The 14703-nt window shown below is 41.1% G+C and overlaps 1 long non-coding RNA gene across 1 annotated transcript; it reads left to right on the forward strand.

Annotated features, from left to right (window-relative positions):
* Positions 1-262: 262 nt before the first annotated feature.
* On the forward strand, positions 263-11936 carry LOC122232970. Its single transcript, XR_006210347.1, has 3 exons — positions 263-557; positions 5610-5698; positions 11580-11936. It is a non-coding gene; the product is annotated as an uncharacterized LOC122232970 (long non-coding RNA).
* The last annotated feature ends 2767 nt before the right edge of the window (positions 11937-14703 follow it).

Raw genomic sequence — 14703 nt, forward strand, 5'->3', positions numbered from 1 at the left:
GGGCTGCCTTCTCAGAATGTAACTTGTGGGCCTTTTTCAGTCTCTCCTTCCTTTGCCAGTTTTCTTCCCTCGGTACGTTCTCACCCACGAACCGCATGGTCTGCTGCGGCTGTCAGCCTGCCTTGTCACCTCCTCAGCCTAGCAGCTGCTCATTCTCTGTGTTCTCTGTGTTCTGAGCAGGTTCTCTGTGTCCTCAGGGAGGGCACGGAGAGCTTGTCAGCTGGAAAGGGTTTGGCCTGCTTGAAACGTTTCCCCATGTCCGACTGTGACCTGTGTATTTACACTGTGCCCCTGTCTACCCACCCCCTTCTGTACCCACCTCTCCTTTCAGGTGCCGATATACATGGAAAAGGAAGCTCCAGGCAGTGAGGCAATGATTTTCCCTTTCATATTGTGATTTTGAAGAGCCTACAGCAGTGATTAACACTTTTCAGTAAAATAATAACAGCAACGATCAGAAAACATTCTGAGAGTGCCTGGGAGCAAAGCAGTTGAATTGTCCCAGCATTTTCTTAAACGGAACCCAGAAACCTGAATTATGATGGGTGTTTCTTCAGGTAAGACTTTCAAGCAATTTGGAATGGGCAATTATGTAATTTCCCTGCTGTTCTCCCCACCCCCTTCTGTCTTCCTTCTTTATTAACGTAGACACCTATCAGAATGAAGCGGCCCCCACACAACTTTGGGTTGATGCAAGTGGGTGCAGGTTGATTATTCAGTCTAGAAATCCGATTGAAACTCTCCTTACCCCAGAGTCACCCTAGGCTGCCTTAGCTTTGCTGGGGTGGAAGACACACTCTGCTGGCTTCTGCTTTCACCAGGCCCATCCTGTACCTAAACACATCTAGCAACAGACATCTTATCTACCTGGAGCCTAGTGGCTCGTACAATAGTAAGTCCTCAACGAGTATTTATTGAAGGCATGTCCTTTTTTCCAGGGCATTGCTTGATACTGGTAAGAAACACCTTCCTGTAATTTCTACCTATTAATTAATCCTTCTATCATGTTGTGAAACCCTAACATGAGTTTAAAAAAAAAGACAAGTAAATAATAGTTATAATTTCCTATGTCTGGCTCTGTACATTCATTTTCTCATTTATTCTTCACCATAAGTAGTTGCTCTTATTATCCCTCTTTTAAAGATAAGGAATCTGGGACTTTTAGAAGGTAACTTATCTGAAGTCTTAGAGTTAGAAAGTGAAGTAACGGGGATTTGAATATGGGCAGTACACCTGGAAAGGAAATGCTCTTAACCGTTAACAATACCATAAGTCTCACGTTAGAAATTTAGGATGTATAGAGTTCTGTAATGACTAGCATTTTTAGAAACTTGCAAGTATCTGTTTTAAGATGAATCATGGATACTTGAGACCAATGCACAGGAAGCTATTATGCATGGGTCATCAGGAAAGGCACTGAAAACTGATGCTGGCATCCTGCTAGTCCCACTAAAGTGCAGCAATGCAAAAATCCCTCCATTTGTCAAGGGCCCCATTACAATCAGAAGCATAGGTCTTGTAAACACATAAATAGTGGTGGCTCCCCACAGAATTAGCTGGTAGAGTCCCAGTGATCACCTATCACTTCCTCGACAGTGCCATCTCCAGGCTTCTCACCAAAGCCTCTAATGCAATCCCAGGATTGCTAGCTGTGCTCCTTGGTGTAAGCAATGCATTAATGGTGTGAAAAATTGCAGCTCACAAGCCCTTCCTTGAGCAACTGTGGTGACAGTAACAGGCTGCTTTTGTCGCCGTGGGGGCAGGTCTCCTGGCAGAACATAAAATTCCTGAGAATTAGAGCAGCCTGGTTTACCTCGAATGCATGAAAATTGACATTCCGTTTGGATTTCTGTGGTTACAAGCCTGAATATTTGCCTGGAGCCCTGCTGTTTCAGGCAGTTGCTAAGGCCAGTAGAGCTGGGAGAGAGAGAGGAGGCTGAACAGCATCTCGGCTCCTCTGCAAAATCAAACCTGAAGGGGAGGTGAAAAACAACACACTGTTTTTTCTCTTCCTCTGATTGATAATGACAACAAATCATGATTTATGGCTGGATGCCACAAAAGTTGCCTTTCTGGATGGTGAAATAAGAGACCTGGAGTCATCTATGAAGTTCAAATGTGATACAAATGCAAGGTGGATGCTATTGTGGTTATCTTGGACTGGCTTCTGGCAGAAGTGCAGGGTCTAGGCAGAGAGGAAGAGGAAAGAAAACGGTGTTTTGGAGAGACCAGAATGTACATGTAAGCGGATAGCACATTCTGTTCTGTCTTGAATGTCATGTGTCAACATGGCATTAGAGTAGAGGAAGTCACTCGTGTGAGTTAAATCCAACTCAAACTAGGCTACAATAACTTGCAGCACCCATCTCTCCCTGGGAGACATACCTGTCACTGAAATGGGTGTTTGTTTCAATCTATTGACCCCCTCTTCGAACAGTATCTAACTAACCTGATTTCCCCACACTTCTATAGCTATCCAACCAGCCTTCTATTGATACCTTTTAATTCAGATTCATTCAATCACCCAATAGATGTTTATTGAACACCTACCACATGACAGGCACTGGTCTACACATAGCTACACAGGCAAATAAGATGGGACCCAGGCCTCAACATCTAGTAGGATGAAAGAGACAAACCTCTGCAAGTAAAAAGGTGTTGCAGGTCCTTAAAATTACTATAAAGTTTGTATTTGGGGTACGAAGGAAGAAGGGGTCAGTTCCTTCTGAGTGGTAATGGAATGGAGGCAGGTCAGCAAAGTCTCCAAGCAAGTATCTATTTTGGTCCAGAGGTGGTTATGGCTCTGCAATGAACTTTTCATAATCTTGATCTGATCTATTATATCCAATCCAGAAGGCAATCTTATTTTCCTTATTTCCGCATACATACTGCACATTTACTTTGCGTCAGGCACTGTGCTAGCAAGTATGGATTTGGGAGTTTGTAGTCTAGTCTGGAGGCAGGCATATAATTAATTGGCCTAGAGAAGAGAAGTGCCCTCCAGGGAAGAAGAATTATAAGGCTTTCACACATGTTATCACCTTGGTATATGGCTGGAATTCTTTTCCTTAGGCCCCTGACCTCCCTTCCATCTTCATGGCCCAGAGTCATTACTTTTTGTCCAAGTCATTACTGAGCACCGGGGATGATTGCACTTCCTAGTTGAATGGGGCACATGATTAGTCTTGGCCAAAGAGAATTGAGCAGGGTGATATGTGTGACAGACCCTTAGAGTTATCTGTCTCTCTGGCTTAGCATTTGGTACCACTGGAGTTGATGGCTGTTCTCTCAGCCGGGGTTCCTGAGTAACCATGATCATCAGAGGTCCCTGGTAGACTACCATGGACATCTAGGGTTAGCAAGGAACTTTAAGTCCCTGAGACTTTGGGTTGTTAGTTACCCCAGCATAACCCAGGGTGTCCTGGTGGTGCACCTTTTTGGCAATGCTGTCACATTCCACAATCGTAAATAGGTTAGGCTTGTGATCCATGTATGTGTGTTGCTTCCTGCCCATACTCTTTCATTTAAAAAGCCACACTTTATTACATATTTAATGGGGTAGTTATAAAAAGAGAGGAATCATACTTTGTCTTATTTATTGCCATATTCCTATTGCACAATGATTGACATATTGAAAATAAATACTGTTGAAAGAAAGAATGAATGAATAAAGGAACCGGGGATTATTGCATGAAATCATGTAGTTTTGAAGGAACTCAACTCTGAATATAAATACTATACTGCTTAAAGTCTTGGGAGCATGTCAGTGAATTCAAAACATTTCTTCTACCCCTCCACCCCCAAGTGCTGTCCCTTGGTTTTAAACAAACTTAAGTTCAAAATAATCCTGATACCAATAGGACACGTTACAGTTTTGAAAGAAATCACTTTTGTGGGACCTATTAGGTGGGAACAAAGGGTTTCTCTGAATTGACCTGGAATTTGCTTCATCACCTTCCCCTACGTTGGAGGAAGTACTGTTCCCAGCTAGCTGTTGTGCTTGGGCCTCCAGTTTGTAAGCCTATGATTGGACAGGTTCCCATAGACTCTAGACCACCACACGTCTCTCAAAAATCTTTCTTTGATGAAGGGACTCCCCTCCCTGCACAAATACAACAATTAACTAAAGCAGGTAAAAGTGTGTCTTGGGAAGATAATGAGGTTTACCTCCGTGCCTGTATAATTTTGCCTGTGTGTGTCTGGTATTCTAGCTTGGATCTCATCCAGCTCACCCCAGGGAAAACATAGCTGGTATACTCCATAGTGCTTTAATGAAGCGCCTGACTGTGTTAAGAAAACATCAAAGTTGCTTGAGCTTCAAAACAAGTTAAATTTTGGCAGCTGCAGTTTTGGGGGCTGTTTGGGGAACTCTCTTTTAGGTGAACTACTGACAGGAGAACAGGAACCACTGGTGTTGTGTGTCACATGTATTCCTGAGCCCTAGGTTTCAGCCCATCTGTTTTATATACAATCCCTTCCTTTAGTCTAGGACACAGGAGGCACAGGGGAGAAGCAAGCCAGAAAAGCCTTCCACACCGGCTTATGGTCAAGAGACCTTGTTCCTTGAGGAGGTTAGACAGGCTGGGATGTGATGCAGCCAATGCCAAGTAGACCCTGCCAATCATGTCCATCCTCCTCTCACCTGTTCTTCTGCTGGCCTCAAGTTGACTTGACAGTCTGTTTTGCCTCCGGTGTAAACTTATTTCCAGCTCTCCCTCTGAAGCCTGCTGAGCATTTATGCACAGAGGCACTGGCTGTGTGGCTGAAGCAATGGTCCGTGCTCACTGCCCCCTCTTTTTGTTACGCTTGCTTCCAGTACATTCATCTTGTTGCTAGTTTTTGTTTTCCTGACTATTTGTGATTGCCCGTGTTCTGCCACTGTATGACCACTCATCCTTATTTTCCAGTGACAAGGACAGTTTTCATTGGACAATTAGGGGCAAACAAATATAAATAGCATGATTTATAGACCAGAGTGCCCAGGGAGAAAAAAAAAAAAAGGAGACCTCTATAAACTCCATAATGTTAATCTAGAGATACACTCACAAAGTCACAAAATGCAGAAGTTAAGTTGTCCATTTCAGAGCTGTTTGCCTACAACTTGGAAGAACAATTTTCTACATTATATTGAAGAACATACAATAAAGCTGTGTCCACATGACAGCACATCCATTTGGGCACATCTGCGGTAGGTGTGCCCAGCTGGTGAAAGCATGATGCTAATGAGGGACATCAGTTCAAGCCCTATGTAGATCTGTGTGTTTCCACATATCCTATGGCCATGGACAGAAGACTTCATCCTGGGCTTTATTGCTCAGAAAAAGCCAGGGTGGAGTGGGTATAGGAAGAAATAAATCAACAGGGGTCTATTAAGACAGTGCTCACAACTGTGCTGGAGAAATTCAAGCCAATATCCTTTGGTTATATCTCAGATCAGTTTTTTGGATTCAGTTGATTGGAGGCTTTTTCAGATTTTGTGTGTGGTTCTGAGCCTGATCCTGGTGAACCACTCAGTCAACAATTCAATCCAAAGAACATGTATTCAGTGTCCTCTGTAAGCCAGTGGAGAGCAAAGGACCAGCCTGTCTTACTTATCTTTTTCCCCTCAGTCTTTAGAATGATGCTGGGCACACAGACACTCTACAAATGTGTATTGAAAGTTCTGAACTACTGTATGGAGAAGGAAGACTAATACATGGTGAGCATCTGCTGGCTATCTAGCATGCTAGGTACTGATAATACAACGATGAATGGAACCATCTCTGCCCTTTGGAGTCCGCATGTCTTGCCTCATGGATTGTGGATGAAGAAGGTTATTTGGAAAATTTATTACTGACCTTAGGTGCTCTGAGGTCAACTTTGAAATTGTCCGGGGTCATAATTAATGACTTGAAAGAGGTTTGCTGAACCTTTTTGACCATACTTTTGTGCATATGCTTAATCTGTTGGAAGAAAGGAAATTGTAAACCTCTATCGTGCATTTGGCTATGGCATGAAAACCTGAAACATAAATCTCATGTTTTTCCTTCTTTGGCTGATAGATAGCTTAAGCTGGGCCAGAACAAAAAAGTCATTGACAGAGCTGGTCCCTTTTAGAAAAGCACTGACTCTCTGCACTGGGGTTGACTGCCAGGAGTGTCTCACAAACATACCTTGGGTTGTGTATGTAAACTAAGCTATTATTCAATAGCTATCCTGTCTAGTTCTTACCTTGCTGAAAACAGCTATAACAGAAGGCACCCTGGAAGCTCTGAATAGTCCCTCCTCATGCTCCCCACTGGCATCTGTATATTCCTTTCCCATAGAAGTTATCACTGAAGAGCAATAATTTATTGCTGTGTCTTCTTTAGATGGCTGTGAGCTCCTTAAGGATCCAGACTGCTATCTGTAGAGGTGGCCCAAAATTACCTGCATGGGAGCTCAGGGCCCTGAGGCTAAGGGATGAAGCTTTCACTGGGAGGAGTACAGCAGTTAAAATCTCTGACTTTCACGTTCTCTTTTTGGTTAGCTCCAAGCTTAAAGGACATCTCTATTTTGATTACATCTTCTGTGCTGCTAATTTGCTGTGATAGGCCCAGGAGTCCTCTCTACCCCATTCTTCAATCAATCAATCAATCAATCACTCAATCAATCAATCATTAAAAGCCAACCAGGAATCAGAGTGGGTCCTAGAAAAGTTGTGCACAAAGAGAGGTTCATGCGGGGCCACTCTTACAGTGTTGGGGTGTGCCATTCACATAGAATATGTGACTGGTGTGCCCTGGAACTGCTTCTGTGAACTTGCCTCCTCCCTTCTCAAAGGTCACTCCTGTGCACAGGAGGCAGGCGGTTCTCTAGGAGGAGAGGGAATGTGGGGATTTACAACCACAGCCTTAGCCGTGTTTGCACTTGCCCGTGGTACCTTTGAGCAGTTACTGTGCCTCAGGGCTCTGTAGTATGGACAGTCAACAGGAAGGACACAATTCTAGCTATACTTACCACCAGTTACAATCATGTCTTAATTCCTATTCATCTCAGTATCAGTTTCAGGCATCCAGCACATGTTAGATATTCAACAGATGGTAGCTAGGACTCACTGGATGTCTTGCAGTTCCTCCTACATAATTTCTCTTACATAGTTAGGCACATTAAGAATCATAAACAAGATAAGAAGGATTAAGGCTTAAGAATATGTGGAGATATTTGCTGCTCACTTATGGACTGGGTTTGCTGCTTTTTGAACACTTCAAAAAGAGCATAAGCTTTAGAGTCTTTTTTATATTTATTTTTCATTTTTTGAGAGAGAGAGAAAGAACATGTGAGCACTAGCGGGGAAGGGGTAGAGAGAGAATCTTGAGCAAATTCCATGCCCAGCATTAAGCCTGATGTGGGGCTTGATCCCACGACCCTGGGATCATGACCTGAGTTGAAATCAAGAGTTGCATGGTCAACCGACTGAGCCATCCAGGTGCCCCTTTAGAGTAATTTTTAAATTCTAACTTTCCTACTCACTTCATGTATGACCTTGCACAAGTTCTGAGCCACCTTTTTCTTACCTGAGTAATGGGGATAATATTAACTAGCCTAAGTATTCAGTAGTTACTATTATGCTTGTTGTTATCTGTCTTCAAAACCTGGACCTCTGTCCTCCTTTGCACTCAGTACCTACTTATCCTTTGCCACCATGTTTGACTTCTTTTCCACAGGCTTTTTGTATGATCATGGCATGACACAAAATTTCTATTTTTACCCTAATACTCAGGATTGGTGTTGTCCAGTATGGTGGCCACAAACCAGAAGTATATGTTTAAATTTAAGTTAGTTAAATCAAATTATAAGTTTATTGTGTCAGTAGCACCAGACACACTTTAATTGCTCAATAGCCATGTGTGGTTAGTAGCTACCATATTGGACAGCACAGCTATGAAACATTTTCACCACCACAGAAAGTTCTGTCAGTCTATAATGTCCTAGATACTATTTATTTCTGAACATCTGGACTGTCACAAATTGAATCCCTGAGGAAACAGACTCTGAGGTAGAGATTTGCATTCAGGAAATTGAATGGGGAGTGGTTTTAGGAATAAATCTGGAAGGGAGTGAGGGAAGTAAGATTAGGCAAAGGGAGAGGTTGAACTGTGAAATAGTCACAAAAGGGGCCTCAGTATATCTCAGGGGGAGCTCTGAACCTGGGATCGCTCTTTAGAAATATTTGGAATTGAGGAAAGAGAGCCAGGTCCCTATACCCCTTCCCCAACAGTCATTGGATGTTGGCTGTCCCACTGTCCTCTTGAAGCAGGGGCATACTTTGGGGGAAACAGCTCCCTTTCAGTAAGGGAGAACCCCGGGAAAGGGACCAAGTTGTAAGCTAGCAGTTACTAGTACTACTGGTAGCTGAGGAATACATGCCTCAGTCCTTACGGGGCATGTGTGGCACATCACAGGGTCCCCTGCATGGCCTCATTAGAGCTTTGATGTGCTTCCACCTTGCAGCCTGTTCATGCCTGAGGATCTTGTCTCTGGGCCTCTGCATCATCAACTCTTTTGTGCTGCTTTTCCTGTCCAGTGTAACACAACTAATGGGCTCTAAGTGAGAGAGTTTTGGGGACTCAAATTACTTCTGTCTTTCTCTAATAATGGAGCTCATTAAAGCCCAAAGCAAGTGCTGTGGGTGCCATATATATGTTATCCCTATGGGTCTTACCTTCTTACCTTTAACGTGAAGGGAAAATGTGGAGAGAATAGAACTAACTCTCCTGATGCTAGGCTAGGTCTGGTATTGTCCTTCAGTAGTCCAATGTGGAATGCTAATGACAAACAGTTGTCTCTGGATGATTTTGATTGTAAGTAATAGACACCAACTCAAATTAATCTAAGCCAAAGGGAAATTTATGAGAAGGATCCTAGGTTATTTCATGGAATCTAAGAGCAGCCCAGTTGGAATATAGTCCATACTCTGAGTCCAACTATCACATGTTCCCATGTGGAAAGACCTGTTAGTGTTGGACTCCTGGCTACACTCCACCTTCTCACTCACTCCTCCTTGGGAAGGGGTAATTTACCTCATGGGTGAATTTGGAAGAATAAATTGGACATGTTAGGCTCAGCCTTTTCCTTTGTTTTGAGGTTATTTGCTTACAGAGGATATCCATTCTACTTGGCGCCTTCATCTGATTATGTTTAAAAATCCTGGAAGATGCCTGCAGGGAAAAACTGTGGTACAGGCCTACCTAATCTGGGATTATGAACTAGGAAGGCAACTCTGTCACACCTAAAGCTGGGATCGCCAGATGGCTCACAAATGAAGGGGGTATTTTGATGTTGGCGTATATCCTGAGTCTCCTAATTGGATCAGAACTTGGGTAGAGAAGAGGGGTCTGCATTTTGGGCTGTATCAAACTTTAACACATTTCTCTTCTCTCCACATTTACTTCAGTTAAGCTTTTTCTGCCTTTTCATCCACCTGACAGAAGATGACCACATGCACATCATTCATTTCTCTTTTTTTAAATTTTACTTTTAAGTAATTTCCACACCCATCGTGGGGCTCAAACTTACAACCCCCAAATCAAGAGTTGCATGCCCCACCAACTGAGCCAGCCAGGTGCCCCTCACATCATTCATTTCTAAAGGCATTTGCAGCAACTGACTGATTGCCTTTTTTCCTAGTTGTCCTTCTGTCAAGAGAGAACCTCATTAACTTAACTTTGGACAGAAACCTATATTTGGTTGAAAAAATTGTGTAGCACTAGGGGAGGGCAAGTTCACATATTATAGAAATGACCTTTCTGGGTGGGGAAGAAAGTGAGGTAGTTGTGAATGCCCAAAGTAGATTTTTACACAAACATGGTAGGGATTAGGTATTTTGGACCAATTAATTGCTTTCATTAAGTTGATGAAAAGGTGGCTATTAAATCTATTCTGTCCTCATGTTTCTGTTGCTATGAATCTATACTTCCTATTAAACTGAACTTTCAACTCAGCTATTTAAATGCCTACCCGATTTAGCCCATTTGATGAAATCATCAGGATCATTTGATTAAATGTTCTCTTTAATCCATCTCCACCAAAGGTCATGTACTATTGAAAGTTTTGCTGGAAAATTATGTATGAAAAGGAAAAGGAAAAGCGGGGGGGCGGGGAAGATATATCATGGGACATAGTTCAGGTCAACAGGAAGATTTTCCCATATTTAGAATCATCTATCAGCAAGTTTATACGTATGGTAGCTTTCAATAGCATTTCAGATCATTCAGATAATCTCTTACTTGGATTGTGATGCTCTGTAATAAAATGTATGGCCAAACCAGAGCATCCTCTATGCCTTTAGTTCAAAATAACTCATATTTTCTGGAAACCCAGAGCCAGCTCAAAACAGGTTCCTTTATTAATCATTAAGGTCACCTGACCCTTGTCACACAAAAGGCAAGATATTGATGATGAGGCACCCTGCTGAGAAATTAATCTTCAATCAACATGTGTATATGTGTCTTCTAGAAGTCACCATTGATATTTCATGGCTTCTTTTATTGTAGAACTGAGGGGCATGTTACATGTCAAGATGAAATCAATGTGAAATTGATGGGCTGAGAGGAATTTGGTCTTAAGGGCTTTGCAATGGTGTAACAATCAAGTTATTCTTACCCCTGCCTTACTGAACTATTTTATTTGCAATAGCAAATTCCCCACATAAAATTCTGTATATTATTTCAACTCCTTTTTTTCAAGCAATCTTTGTTTTTATATTTATTGTTCTTTTTATTGTAACATGAATGTATACTTATTTTATAAAGCTGGAAAACAGAAAATAAGAAAGATGAAAAATTATTTATAATCCTATCACTATAACATTTTAGACTGTTTCCTATCTGTTTGCTTAGGCTTTCCAAAAAACAAAATTGAGTTTATTTTGTATCTACAATTTTGTTTCTGCTTTTTTTTAACCACTATTTTTAGCAGACATTAATTGTGTTGTTATAATTGTCCTTTAACATAATTTTTAATGACTGCTTAACCATTCTCCTTTTGCTGGATATTTCATTTGGTTTCAGTTTTTCATATTTATAAAAGATTACATAATTTATAGAATTGTAATAATGATACTACAGTTTGTGTGTTAGATGTTAAAATTATGTCTATAATATAGTACATATGTATTATATATATATTATATATATATATATATATTATTTTTCCTTTAGATTAGTTCCCAGACGTAGAATTATAGGGTGAATTTTTGTTTTTAATTTTTGCTTCTTTCTGATTCAGACCCCCAAAGATTTGCTGAATGCTTGAGAAAAATACACTCTCTTGGTCTGAGATTCCTCTGAACAAATAAAAGCATGTTCGCTTCATTTCACTGAAGATGATTAAGTCCCTTTTTGCCTTAGACTGTTTTGAGATGCTTTCATTCTCCCCATCCCTACCCCCAACACACACAAAAACGCACAGTATTCAATCATGGAAAATGGAAAGTTTCTGCTTATCTTGTCCTGGCTGAGAAAGAAATCTCCTGTCAATCTTGAACAGTACAGTTGAAAGTAAAAAAAGTTCTAAGTGATTTTAAGATGTTTCTTTTTTTTCTTTTTCTTTTTCCTTAGGCAAGCCATACACATATGCTACTGAAATCAACAACTTCAATGCCTGTGGTGTTATAAACACATGGTGGGCCCTCCCTCATGGCATGGAGGAAAGTGCACTGGATTTGAAATCAGAACATCTGGCTTGGGGCCTGGCACTCTGCCCCCTCTGTGTCTTATTTCACGTCAGGTGAGGTCCTTTATTTGGAATCCATGCCGTTGGTCAATCCTTGTGGTGACCCCCTGAGCTAGCTGTCACTACTCCCGTTGTTTAGGCAGGGAAGCCAGGGTTTTGCAGGTTAAAACAGTGCCACATGGCTGCTGAATGGGAGACATTAGGAAACACAGCGCTCCTGATCTCAACATTCATTTTTCTCATTGTCCCGGGGTATTTTTATTACCCATGTTTCATTGGACAAATACTTACTCTCTCTGAGTCTTAGTCCCTTTTAAACTGTAGATATTTATATTTGGGCTTTTGTGAAGGTCAGATGAAATCATTGAAATTGAATGTGCTGTTTAAAGTGAAATACAAGTGTTAGGAATAAGGAGTATGCTAATGAGAAGGGTGACTTGGTACAGTGTTTACTTACATGGCTCATATTGATTTCTGAAAAATTTGATATTATTTTTTTAGTTTCTATTTTACCAGTTTTTATTTTATCTGTTTTCCTTTTTTTTTTAAAAAAAAATTCATTTACTAAATCCCAAGAAAATGAGATGTGGAAGTATTTAATAATGAAATGTTATGGTATTAGACTTAAGCAAAGCCAGAAGTTTGAGTTCTTTTAACATTAAGTTTCTCAGCCTCATCACTATTGACAATTTAGGTCGGGTAATTCTTTGTTGTGGGGGCCTGGCCTGTATAGTGTGGGATGTTTATCCACATTCTGTCCCTCTACCCACTGGATGCCAGTTACACACACCTCCCAATTGTGACAATGAAAAGTATCTTTAAATATTGCCAAATGTCCCCTTGGGGGTGGGGGTATGTACAAAATTGCTCCAATTTGAGAACCACTGTTTTAACAGACTGTCTTACAAGATGCAAATTTTATTCACCATGATCTTGGTGTGTTCTAATTTCTTATTATGTCAAAGTATAATGTAAGAAAATTAATTCTTCAAAGGGAACTATCTTCAACATTTATTTGTTGCCTTGGTCTATTCAAATTTTACAACCTTTTTACTAGATCGACATCATTGTTTTCCTGACTGCCCAAACAATTTTCACCGACTGTCAATACCAAGATCTGAACCCAAGATTATAAAAAACAAGAAATAAAGAAAAAATAAAAACCCACACAATTACAATCAGAAGCCTGTTCTGGGGATATCAGCTCCTGTAAAATTTCCCACTTTTATTACAATTTTGGTCTCAGGAATGGATTTGTGTTGTGCCATTTTCAGTTCTTGTTACCATCATTGTCATAACAGGGAATGAACCAAATTGCAATGTGCCTCGGATAGTCTGTCACTTGCAATGGTGCGGGGCTCTGCTCTGACCTTCTGTTATTCCAGAGTGATGAGGACGCATAGTCGCTGCCCAGAGAAGATGAAGCACTCTGGAGAGATCAAAGGCCATTGAGGCCTGAGTGGCTGTACAGTTTAGCACTGGGGGTTCTATTCAGCAGTCTAAATTGCAGGTAGTCCCTCTGTCCAAAGAGCAATATGGCACATGGTTATGTGACATCACCCAGTTTAGCAAAAGGCAGTTCTCAGCAAAGGAAAGAGGAAACTAGGATGAGATCAAGTATTTCTTAACACCTACTATGTGCTCCTAGGCTAAGAAATTTACATGTGTTTGTTCACACAATCTTCATAGGAAATATGTGAGGTAAATATCATTATATCTGGTATTTTACTCCCAGAAGGCAAGCAACTTGCCTAAGGTCAGGTAGTGCTGAGAGATTCAGATCATGGCTTGAAAAGTCTCTGTTTTACTAAATCTGTGCACTTCTAGCCATTATAATCTAGTAATAGATATTATTGTGTTATGCAATTGACTCAGATATCTAAAACTTAGCCCATTATTTTGAAAAGTGGCTTGCTAATTTTGAGGAGCATGGAGGGAGGCCCCTTGCACCTCCAGACTAGTCAGTGAACAGAGGAAGAGCACTGGGGGGGTCACGGTGGTAATTAAGAACTTTTCTTTCTAAAATGTTAGAGGTTCTTTGAAAAGCAAAGAAGTCTTAAAGACTTAAATCTTTGTGATGTTGCCACATAAGTCAGTTGGCTCTTTGTTCATAAGACAAGGTTTATTTATTTTTAATTACTCTCACGTTTATGAAACTTCGTTAGGTGAAGGGGACTGAGCTAGGTGCTAGGAATAGGTATGAAATTTAGTCCCTTCCCTTAAGGTGGCTTACTGTTTTGTGAAGGATGTAAGAAATGTTTATTAATTTCTATAAAACGTAGAAGAACAGTGAAAGAGGTTAAGAAATGTTCAAAAAGGGGCACCTTGGTGTCTCAGTTGGTTAAGTGTCTGACTTTGGCTTAGGTCATGATCTCACAGTTTGTGGGTTTAAGCCCTGTTATTGGGCTCTCTGCTGTCAGCATAGACCCTGCTTCAGTTCCTCTGTCCCCCTCTCTCTGCCCCTCTTCAGCTTGTACTCTCTGTCTCTCAAAAATAAACATTATTAAAAAACTTAAAAAAAAAAGAAATGTTCAAATGAAAGAAATGGCATAGTTTAGAGAAAAGATATACACTCTTCGACAAGGTGGAGATCACAGCCCAGATTGTCAGAAAAGCTGCTGCTGAACAGGGAAGAGCAGACTTGTAAGATAAGCTTTAGGTCAAGGTGAAGGTCACTGATGAGTATCTGTTGATGACTCATCTCACCTTTCCAACCTCTCACCCCTGAGCTGAACATGAGCTTTCTTTCTCTAGTCACTGTGGGCTTCCTCACTGCCTACAAGCAAGCAGGTGTATTTACACAAGCTGATGTTTCCTCCTGCAAGGCCCAGGCCACATTCCTGTTTGCTCATCTAAATCCGATTCTCCTTTGATTAAATCATTTTGGGCTTCATTGCTAATCACACATCTTTTTCTTGGGACTTGTTCTCTCATCCCATTTCTGCTGAAGGGATTGTCTTAGCCTCGTGAACCGTGGGATCCTCTCCCTGGCAGGTAATTGAAACAGAG

Source organism: Panthera tigris, chromosome D4, assembly GCF_018350195.1.
Source record: "Panthera tigris isolate Pti1 chromosome D4, P.tigris_Pti1_mat1.1, whole genome shotgun sequence".
NCBI lineage: Eukaryota > Metazoa > Chordata > Mammalia > Carnivora > Felidae > Panthera > Panthera tigris.